The sequence below is a fragment of the Rutidosis leptorrhynchoides genome, chromosome 9 (assembly GCF_046630445.1).
Source record: "Rutidosis leptorrhynchoides isolate AG116_Rl617_1_P2 chromosome 9, CSIRO_AGI_Rlap_v1, whole genome shotgun sequence".
Taxonomy (NCBI): domain Eukaryota; kingdom Viridiplantae; phylum Streptophyta; class Magnoliopsida; order Asterales; family Asteraceae; genus Rutidosis; species Rutidosis leptorrhynchoides.
The window spans coordinates 46,266,098-46,278,547 of record NC_092341.1 but is presented as its reverse complement, the minus strand read 5'-3'; positions in this window follow the sequence as shown (position 1 = coordinate 46,278,547).

Here is a 12,450-nt window from a genome sequence, read left to right as displayed (position 1 = left end):
TTTTTGGTCATTTGCGTCTTCAAATCGTCGTTTTCTTCTTTTGTCTTCGCACTTATTTATTTAAACGAATATTACATAAAAATAGAACAATTGAAACTAAAAGCTTTACATATTGGAAGGATATTGATACTAAATATATGTTCATTTAGAGCACTATCAAATATCCCCACACTTGAACGTTGCTTGTCCTCAAGCAATACAGAACTTGAAATAAAATCACACTTCACTCGAATCACTTTTTTTATTCTCACACTTTATACATCAGTGATTTTGATAAGGCGGTATAAACAATGGTAGTAACAATGTGGTTTACAGTCCCACATGACTATAAAAATTTAGATCCTTTAAGGAAATTGGATCTTTATGAAAACATTTGATCTTTTGAAAATTCAATCTAGCTTTTACCCTAGATAAGTTTTCCGGAATAACCCTTCACCGATGTTTGCAAATTATTTTTATGGGTTTTGTGGGTTTCAGATTTTAAAATTTTAGTTCAAAACTTGCGGTTTTGTGTCACCTACTTGCTAATCCTTGTATTAGGAAAGCACACACACACACACACACACACACACACACACATATATATATATATATATATATATATATATATATATATATATGTCCAGTATACTTGCTCCGTATATTACCTTTTGGTAAACTACCGTCCGGTTGTAAAGGAAAGCGTTGAACAAGCAACTGTTAAGGCAATGTCCCATGACATGATTTTGATTATGGTCTATAACGTGTTGGATGAAATTACTATCCTTTGTAGGAGCAATAGTAAAGATCACCCTATAGTTTTTCGGTCTGGCACTAGGTCTTGTCTTCGACCATGCTATGCAACCACCGTTCTTACGGTTGACACCCGATTTGGTTCAGGTGACCTAATGAATTTTAGATGAATTCTCAGGATTTTACGTTCAATGGTAATGAACGCATTGAAAACAGGTTTTCAGAAAACAAATCGGTTTTAATTTTGATCAAAATATTTTCTCGTTCAAGCTCGAGTTTAGATATCATCAAATTCCATGAGTTTGTAATTCTCAATCTTTAAGGTCAATCTCAAGGATTGAGTAATATCAGGCTTAAAAGCTAATTTTTAATCTTTAAGGAGATTATCCTTTCTGGGGGTCTGATTCATTAGTCTTATCAAGCTAATTTGCACGGCCCCTCCCCATTTTGCGAGACAGATCCTCTCATGGTTAGGATAAGTCTGACCACTTGACAACCCTGTTTGATGTTGAGGTCCGTGGATTTTCTGCTGATTTTAGAGATGACTTTTCTAGATTTTTCGTCAACCTACAGCTGGTCTGGACGACAACTTCCTGACCTAAATCAAGAAGCGCGTGTCTTTTTCGGAAGACTTTACTTCCTTTAATGATGGAATTGATTCATCGTGTAGATCCATCTATTCTTTCAAAGGTATTACAATAAATCGGGTAAAACTGATTAGTTTGGTTCAAAGCAAAAGTACCTGCAATAATCTGTACCAAATATGTGATATGTGTTTTAAAGAACTTGGTAAATTCTTCCCACACTTAGCTTTTGTTTATTCTTTTCTTTGCCTTTTTATTCTCTTCTATTCCATTTTAAATGAATTCAAGCATTTTGGGTTGTTTCTCCATTTATGTTCTCTCCGAGGTAACAATAATTTCGGCATTAACACCTAGTTTTATCGTTCATAAATATGTATAAACATGATTTTGAATTCATTTAGTTGAAAATTTTCAAATTTTCACAAAATTTGGCAATTAAACTAAGTGTAAACCCGAGAGAATTTATAACCCTTCCCCACACTTGAGATCATGCAATGCCCTCATTTGCATGAAATCAGTAAAAATTTAAATTCATGAGGGTGATTAGCGTAGAAAAATGATTAAAAATACCGAGTTTGCAAATATATTAATTTATATCACATTTGATATTTTACGTCTTGTCGTTAAAATTAGTAGCTTTTGCTGAACTTAATGACAGTCTTTGAAAGTGCGCTGTTTTACCCTGTTTTGTACATGAGATAAAATACAAACATATATATACATACTTTTACATATATATTTTTTTTATAAAACTTTTATTAAAACAATTTAAATGAATAATTTTTTTAAAATTTTGTTTCCTTTTACTTTAGGTAGTTTCGGTATGTTTACCTAGTCTGTCCCTCGACAAAATTTAAAATTTGTCGTTTTTAAAGTGATTGTTTTAAAAGCAAAAATTTTTGGGTTTTTTAATTTTTTTGGTATACTTTAGATCAATAAAATTAAAAATAATGATAACAAAATTTTTCGCCCCGCCCTCAGGTAAAGCAATTTCGGTTTCATGACCTAGTCTTCAACTTACGATGAATTTTAGAAATCATTTTTTAAACTTAATGAAATAAAGTAAATTTTTATTTTTTAATTTCACACAAAAATTATATTTAAAAATGCGTATTAATTTAATACAAAACCTACAAAACAAAAATTCAGAATGGGGGGAGAAAACTAGTTCTTTAGTGTCTGCTAGTGGAAAAGACCAATCGGATTCCATTCTCGGAACTACACGAGGACAGAACAACTAATTTTAGACAGCTTTTTCTTTTTAGAACATTTGAATCTCCCCACACTTAGGTAGCTGTGGTGTCGAAATTGTGATTAACTTCATTGTCAATTTCTTTTGGACCATAATCAACTTGTATATCTGTGACTTTTGCTTTAAGCCATTGGTCGGATTCTTATGTAATATCCACAAATTCAACTAGTTTCGCCTTTTCTTTAGGCGATAGATTGGAGACTAACCGGTTACATAACTTAAAGTTCCCCGTAATTCTAGCATCGCGAATCCGTTTAATAAGTTTCTTCATTGAACTATTAATAACGGGGTAGTTTAATTTCGTATCAACAACGGGGTTCTTTGTTATCAGGTCATCATTAGGTGTTACTTCATCTTCCCCACACTTAGGCGTTTTATTATTGTTAAGCGCTACCGTTGGAGTTGGTAAAACAACATGGTTCTTACCAATCATTTTTGTTGGTTCAACGGTTTTGGTTGGTGGAGATTTAGACTTTCGACTCACAAACGTGATCGATTTTTCATCATCACTAAGTGTCATTCTACCCTCTCTTACATCAAATAACGCCCTGGTGGATGCTAAGAATGGTCGACCTAAAATTAGAGGAATGTTTGAGTCCTCTTCTATGTCAATGATAATAAATTCGACTAGAAAGATTAAATTACCTACTTGAACGGGTAGGTTATCAGCAATTCCAACTGGGTGCCTAATGGTTTGATCAAAGAGTCGAACACTCATTTCCATTGGACTTAACTCACCTACTCCTAATCTCTTATATAATGAAAGAGGCATAACACTCACACTTGCACCTAAATCTGCTAGTGCATCATACATGACACAATCACTAAGTAGACAAGGAACAATAAATTCAACCGGATCACCCAACCTTGGTGGAAGTTTTGGTGGAACTTTCTTCACCGGGTTTACTTCTACGATTTTTGTTTCTTGCATTTTCTTATTCTTCTTCTTCTTCTTTCCAGAGGTATCACAAACTTTATTACCTACTACTTGCTCATACTCAACTCCTTTTCTCGGAAACGGGATGGGTGGTCTGTATGGTGCCACCACTGGCTTTACATACTCGGGTGGTGGTGGTGGTAGTGGTGGTGGTGTAAATTTTTCATTGTTACTCACATCTAAAACTTTCTCATCTTCTGATGCTGATTTTCAGAATTTGTTGAAACCATATTAACATTCTCATTCTGAGGATTTACTTCAGTATTACTTGGTAGCTTTCCTTGTTCCCTCTCACTCATCATGCTAGCAAGAGTACCTACGTGTTTTTCTAGATTCAAAATGGAAGCTTGTTGTGTTCTTAATGACCGATCAAACCTCTCATTTGTTTGGGTTTGAGATGTAATAAATTGTGTTTGAGATTCCATTAGCTTTGCCATCATTTCTTTCAGATTTGGCTTTTTCTCTTCAGTTTGTTGTGGTGGTTTATATAAGATAGGTTTTTGTTGATTGAAAGTGTTGTTTTGAGTTGGTTGGTTATTCGGACCTTGTTGGTTATACGAGTTATTATTGGGTCCATTTGGATTGTAAAGAATGTTTTGATTTCGATTGAAGTTTGGCCTTGGCGGTTGATAATTATTTTGATAATTATTTTCCGGCCTTTGGTTCATGTAGGAAACATTCTCACGTTGTTCCATCGTTTGCTCAATGTGACAATCTTTCATTAAGTGTGGTCCACCGCATTGCTCACAACTGATTCGTATTGCGTGAATATCTTTATTCATCTGTTCCATTCGTCTCTCGAAAGCATCTATTTTTGCGGAAACGGAATCAAAGTCATGGCTAGAATCGGCTCTAGCCACTTTAGATGAACAAAAAATATCTTTTTCCTGGTGCCACTCATGAGAGTGGGAGGCTGTATTATCAATTATCTTGTGAGCTTCAGTTGCGGTTTTCTTCATAATGGAACCACCAGCTGCTATGTCGATGTCTTTTCGTGTAGTAATGTCGCATCCTTGGTAGAATATTTGTACTATTTGATAAGTATCTAAACCGTGCTGCGGACATCCTCTTAACAACTTTCCAAATCTTGTCCACGTCTCATATAGAGTTTCATTTGGCTTTTGCGTGAACGTAACAATTTCTCCTTGAAGTCTCAGGGCTTTAGATGCTGGAAAGAATTGTTTAAGAAATTTTTCAACTAAAACGTCCCATGTATCAATCGCTCCTCCAGGTAACGATTCTAACCAATCTTTGGCTTCTCCCTTTAAAGTCCATGGAAATTACATGAGATAAATCTGTTCATTCTCAACTTCTCGGATTTTAAATAGAGTACAAATCCTATTAAAGGTTCAAAGATGTTCGTTTGGATCTTCCTTTGGCGCACCACTAAATTGGCATTGATTAGTTACCATGTGTAGGATTTGTTCTTTGATTTCATAATCTGGCGCATTGATGTCTGGCTTAATAATGGCGTGACCTTGGCCAGTGTGTGTGGCTCTCATTCGGTCTTCCATACTTAGAGGTTCCAGATTTTCCATGATTGAGTTTGTTGAATCTGAATCACTAGAGGATTCTGATTTAATGGTTTCTTCCTCGACAATCTCTGGATGAGTAATTTGTGGTTCATGAGGAATGATTAGTGGTTCAGGATATCTGAATTGTCCCTGAATATCCTCCGGATTCTCATTGTGAGGTCGGGTTCAAAAAATGGATTATCGAAAATTTGAATTGGAGTACTTGGTCGACTAGATGACGATTCTAAAGAAAAATCAACAGCGGAAATATTAGCTAGATGTCTTGATCGAGTTACAGGTGGTGAACGTATGAAAGGTGGTGAACATTTTGCTCGGTGCATTCACAGAATATCCTATTAGTTATAAATGATAAAAATTATATAAGTTATCAAATTATTAGACTTTTCTGATTTTGCCCACGTTTCGAATAGCCAATAGATGCAGCAGGTAGCCAGGACCCTTTAAATCGGAAGCCCACAACTCGTCACTAACAAATCCAACTATTACTACGAACCAGAAAATTTTGGATGTCTATCAATTTAACCGCTTAAAATAATTTTTCGTCGAAATTTTAGAGAAGAAATAGAAAATTCCAAGTCCTAAAAACTAGAGCGTCGAGAAATAAGAAAGAAAAGGAGCGCGTCAAAAAACGTCGAAAAATAAAAGGTCGAAAAACAAACGTCGAAAAATAAGAAAATGCAGCGTCGAAAATTAAAAGGTACTAAATACTAAATATTAAAAATTGTGTCTAAAAGAATTAAAGTTTAAAAGGAATTCTATATCCAAAACGGCAATAACTTAAAAGTACTAAAATCTTAAAACGGCGTCGCAAAATTCTAAAGCGCCTAAATCTTAATCTAAAGAAAAAGCACTTAAGGAATTTTACGGCAAAGTCTTAAAATCTAGAAATAAAAATTAACTACGGCAAAATACTAATCTTAAAACTAATTACGAATGAAAAATATACAAATTACGAATTAAACGATTAAAATATACAATTTATAAAAAGAAATAAAAATGATAATATTACTTATTTTTATAAAAATATTATTTTTATATTATTATTTTATAAAAGTTAAGTTTATATATTTAATAAAACTAATTATAACTTAAAAATACAAATTAAATAAAACTAAAACTAATTAATAAAATAATTAACCCTAATTATGTTAATAATAATAATAATAAATAATTTAAACCCTAAACAGTACCAGCTCTGGGATCAGAACCTGTCAGACAGGCTCATGCGATCGCATGAGTCTTCTGTTATGAGGCCATGCGGTCGCATGGACTGTGGATCCAGGCCATAAGTTCGGCTGCTACAGTGTTCAGCCCAGTTCGTTTTAATTATATATATATATTTTTTTCAGATTTTAATTTTTACAAAATAATAAAAACAAACTTATATTTAAAAAAAACTAAAAATAAATTAAAAATACTTTTTAATTTTATATATTTTAAACGAAATCTTAAAAATATTTATATTTTTATATTTTTTTTATTATTATTTTTAACACTTATTATAAATACAAAATATTTTTATGAAATAAGAAATAATACATTTTTACAAAAATATAATTTTGCTAAAATATAGCGTAAAAATATAGCGTTTCGCTGAGTCCCCGGCAGCGGCGCCAAAAACTTGATGTGCGTAGAGGTGTATACGAAATAGTTATATTTTTACTGCGAAATACTATTAAATACGATACAATTTTACACAAGTTATTTATTTATTTATAGAGTGGATATACCTAAACCTTGCTACAACACTATAGGCAGTGTACCTAATCGTAAAGTAGTGTAGTTTTTAGTAAGTCCGGTTCGTCCACAGGGAACTAGCCAAGTTTAAAGCTATATTTTTAAAACTATATTTGTATAAATATAAATATATATATATATATGAGTAATATTATTATTATAAAAGGGGGTTTTTACCGTTTAATGACCGGTTTGTCGATTTTATATTTTAAGCGTAAAGATAAATGACGATAATATAAATGACAGAATTTAAATTGCGATAAAGTAAATTGCAGTAATTAAAATGACAGTAAATAAAGGTACGATGAAATATGAAATAAAAGTATTATGCTTATTTAAACTTCCGTAATCATGATGTTTGACGTTTTGATTTTAATTTATTTATCTGGGTTAATTGTCCTTTGTCCTGGATTTATTTGATACCTATCTGGTTTTTGTCCATAATAGTCCATCGGTCATAATTATAAAATGCTCGTCAAATTAACCTTATTCCCGAAGTCAAATATTCCAAGTAATTAGGGATTCGAACTGTAACAAGGTTTTAATACTTTATTAATAATTATACCAGGTTATCGACTGCGTGTAATCCAAGGTTTTAATATTTTGTTAACAATTACATCAATTATCCTTGTATCTATTTTAATGAGATATGAATATTAATTTACCCACTTGATCAGAATGAATAATCAATTACCCAACCCGAATAATTAATTAAATGATCGTAAAAGATGTCGTATAAACGTCACTAAATAGAACATACATAATCATTTTAATAATTATTAGATTAACTAATTTGAAGATAGGTTCGACAGGTTCCAATTAGTTTTCATTCGATTAGACAATACCCCCTATCTATTAATAGTCAATAGTCCAATTTTCACAAGTGTCGGTCTTTTGTTCAAACCTTAATTATGGTACAAAATCTAATAACCCCGTCATAATATTTAGTCTAACATCGTGATTACTTCGGCTCAAATAAGCATAATATTAACTTAGTTACGAGATATTAATTTAAAAAGGAAGAACATAGCTTACAGTGGTGATTAATCGCGTAGCGTTACACGGAAAGAGTTCCGACTTACAAAACCTTAAAACATTTCTTACAATTACCCAATTATTATTAAACATAAATTAAACTTTAAATTATATATATATATATATATATATATATGTTTCGTACAGAGAAGCAAAAAGAAAAAGATATGTTTTACTCGTAAAAAATGCTGAATTTATAGGACCTGGCCAGCAAACTGCTGCCATGCGATCGCATGGAAATCGTGCCTCCAGGCCATGCGATCGCATGGCCCTCTGATCCAGCTCACATAACTTTGTTTTCTAGTTTGCCGACGGTTTTTAATATATAATATAATATATATATAATTTTAAGAATTATTTATATATTACATTATATTTATGTGCATAGTTGACTTGTAATTTTAGCTCCATTGCGTCGCGCGTTGATAGTTGGTTCATGTCCCGGTTCCGAATTTTCGAACGTCCTTTCGTACTATTTAATATCGTGTACTTTGCGTTTCGCGGCTCGTACTCTTGTAACTTTTAGACGTTTCTTATCATTAAATTGAACCACTTGAATTATATCTTGTACATTTGAGCTTTTTGGTCATTTGCGTCTTCAAATCGTCGTTTTCTTATTTTGTCTTCGCACTTATTTATTTAAACGAATATTACATAAAAATAGAACAATTGCAACTAAAAGCTTTACATATTGGAAGGATATTGATACTAAATATATGTTCATTTAGAGCACTATCAATATATATACTCCCTCTGTAATTATATATATATATATATATATATATATATATATATATATATATATATATATATATATATATATATATATATATATATATATATAATATAGTTTAGTTTTATATTAGTTAGTTTGAGTAATGTAAAGGTTATTTTAAGGATTTTAAAGTCGGAACTCTGTCCCTGTAACACTACGCGATTAATAATCACTGTAAGCTAAATTCTCCCTTTTTAATTATGTATTGTACTTAAGTTATTATTATGCTTATTTGAGCCGAAGTAATCGTGATGTTTGGCTAAATATTAAAATGTGGTTATTGGGCTTTGGACCATAATTGGGGTTTGGACAAAAGACCGACACTTGTGGAAATTGGACTATGGGCTATTAATGGGCTTTATATTAACTAAATGATATCTCGTTAATTTAATATAGAGATTTATAATTTGACGTATCTATATATAACCACATACGCTTGATCGGGTACGGTAGGCGGGATATCTATAAATACTAATAATTGTTCATTTGACCGGACACGGGGATGGGTTAATAGTCAATGGACTCATTAAAACAGGGGTGGATTACATTCAAGGGTAATTGGTGTAATTGTTAATAAAGTATTAAAACCTTGGATTACACGCAGTCGATAACCTAGTGTAATCATTAAACAAAGTATTAAAACCTTATTACAGTTTAAGTCCCCAATTAGTTGGAATATTTGACTTCGGGTATAAGGTAAATTTGGCGAAGACCCTCGCACTTTATAATTATGACCGATGGACTATTATGGACAAAACCAGATGGACTTATCAAATAATCCAGGACAAAGAACAATTAACCCATAGTAATAAATTAAAATCAAAACGTCAAACATCATGAGTACGGAAGTTTAAATAAGCATAATATATTTTATTTCATATTTCCTCGTACTTTTATTTATTGTTATTTTAATTATTGTTATTTATTTTATCGTTAGTTAAATATCGTCATTTACTTTACGCTTCGCTTAAGATATAAAATCGACAAACCAGTCATTAAACGGTAAAATCCTCTTTTTATAATAATAATAATTGTAATATATATATTTATATTTTGTACAAATATAGTTATATAAAAATATAGTGTAAAATAAGCCGTCTCCATGTGGAACGAACCGGACTTACTAAAAATTATACTACTCTACGATTAGGTACACTGCCTATAGTGTTGTAGCAAGGTTTAGGTATATCCCATCTGTAAATAAATTAAATAAAATTTGGGTAATATTTCTTCATATTTCGTAATAAAAATAATAGTATTTCGTACACTACACCTCGCACACATCAATCGTCTAGATCACATGAAGTGTTGAAGTACACGTTATCTAACACCTATTATCTCACAATAACAAGTTAATAACATGTATAATCGAATTAAAGTAGAAAGCATGCATAACAATGTGTCTTTGACCAAACTTATTAAAACTAAATCATTCAAACATTAAATCCATGAAATAAAGAACAATCCAACATCAATAGTTACCACATCTGAGCAAACACTAAGGTTTTTAGCCTGACATGTTCAAAAGAGAATCAAATACACAATTGGAACAAATAGAATTCATCATAAAATCACTAATATAATGGAAAACTAGAGTACCAATGTTGATAGAGTGATCCAATCTTCAACTTTGATGTTTAGATCTTTCCCTTTGGTGAAGAATGGCTCTAAAACCTCCAAAAATGACTTCTTTAGCCTCTGGATCCGTCCAAATTCGATACCCTAAAGTTGGGGTTAAATAAGGGTAATTATAGATGGAAATTCGGAAGTCTGACAGCCCCGAATCGCGACCGGAATAGCTGCATCGCGACCGGGATTCGTTGCTGTTCGAAAATTACAAAATATATGTCTCTGAATCACGACTGCAATACCCCCATCGCGACCGCGATGTGCACAGCACTAAAAGTAGATTTTATTCTTGATTATTGTAGAGCTCTGAGTTACGGACGTCTGGGCATTGGATTCACCTTTTTTCGTGTCTGTATGCTCAAGTTATGTCCAAAACAGTGGAGACGCGGAAACCAGAATTTGGACCTTCTTCAACAATCATCTTTTTAGCTCAAATATCACCAATACTTAGCAAGAAACAACCAAAACATTAACCGGGAGACCTCTGGAGCTATATTCGTCATTTTATCTCAATTAATCACAAAAGTCTTCACATTTCCTCAAATAAACGACAATAAAGAACCGATATCGCGATGTAAAATATGTATAATTTGAGCGATATCAATATTGATTCATGAACTCCTTCAGTGGTTCCACTAAATGTTGTTTTATTTCATGTGCATCCAAATGAGTCAATGTATATATCCTTAAGTTTTGATACCGAAGCAAAAAAATTTCCCTTAAGTCTTGAACGCTTGTGATGCTCCTTGGTTGTAAACCTGTGAACCATTCCCTTGCCATCTTCTGTAGCACCATATGAAACATATGACATGTTACCTCATATTCTCAATGTTGAGTTCGAATAGCTCCTTCAAATAACTGCAAAAAATCTTCGGGATCCGATGATCCATCATATGTTCCTAGTGTCGATGGGATGTTCAAGTTCTTTGGCAATTGATAAATCGAGATTCGTTCACAAAATCTCTATGTTGTTGTAGACATGGCCATTTGGTTTTTTTGTCTCTTCCCCTGTAATTAATGCGAACAAATTATCAACAGCTGTTTCCCTTGTTTCTGGTTGTGATAAAGAATGTCGATATTTCTCCGGTGCTGCTCGCGAAAGGATATTAGCCAAAAACTTGTTTGCCGATTCTTCAGTTATTTCCTCTTCATCACTGAGAAACTTTGTTATCATCTTTCCTTTCAATCCCCCACTTGTTTCTATTAGTTTCTTTTGTATTCCTGCATCTCGCTCCTTCATCATTTTATCCATGATTACTTCCAACAACTGTATTGCCTGATTTTTTAAGATTTCTTGTTCATCGCTTTTAGCTGATTCGTCAAACGTTTCACTTGGTTCCTTTCCCTGCGAACCATCAAATAGCTGCAAATGTTGCACTGGTTAAAACTTTATCTGTTGTATTCTTTTGTTTGATCTTTCCATAATCTCATTATTGTTTTCTGGAATTCTTTTTGAAGACTCTTGAGTTATTGCTTTGCCTTGATCTCCTCCCATCTTCTTATGCTGTTTTTTTCCAGAAAAAAGCTCTAAACTAAATATAGAACGGATGGCGCCAAATGATCGTATCAAATTCGGATCGCAGATAGGATACGAGTGCAAATCACAATCACGTTAACGGTGAGCGATTTAAGTCCTTGAAAGCTCTCCGTAATAATAATGATTACCGGATCCAGAGTCAAACTGCAAATCCAGTCAAGGTCAAACTCGGTCAACCACTTAGAGAGAGAAAGTTCTTCTGTAGAGAGAGAAAGTTTTGCTCTGACAAAGTGATGTAATCTGTCTATCAATGAAGTCCAGATGGCCTATTTATAGGCAAAAAAAGTCAAAGGTTCTTCTACGTGTCATGTTCTGATTGGTGGGTCAACCCTTATCCTTCGGAATTTTGACCAGTCAACCCTTAATTTCCGGCATATGAGTTTCATCTTTATTAGCTATCCGCCATCTCTATTCGCAGTCCGCTGATGTTTTTATACTTCATTAATTTTTTGATGCTTTTGTTCACGTTTATGGTGTCCGGTTCTTCTTTAAAATGCGTTTTTCTATACGCTAACTGAATATCGTATCATTTCAACCCCTTTTAAAAAGTTTTATGGCGCAAGTTATATTCGTCACTTTTTCTATAAATATATTTTCTCACTACGCAAAAAGTATTTGAAAGGGCTTTTCTTTTTTCATTTATAAATAAAAAGTGTACCTTTTATAAAATACACCCATTTTTTAATCCAATCGAGTT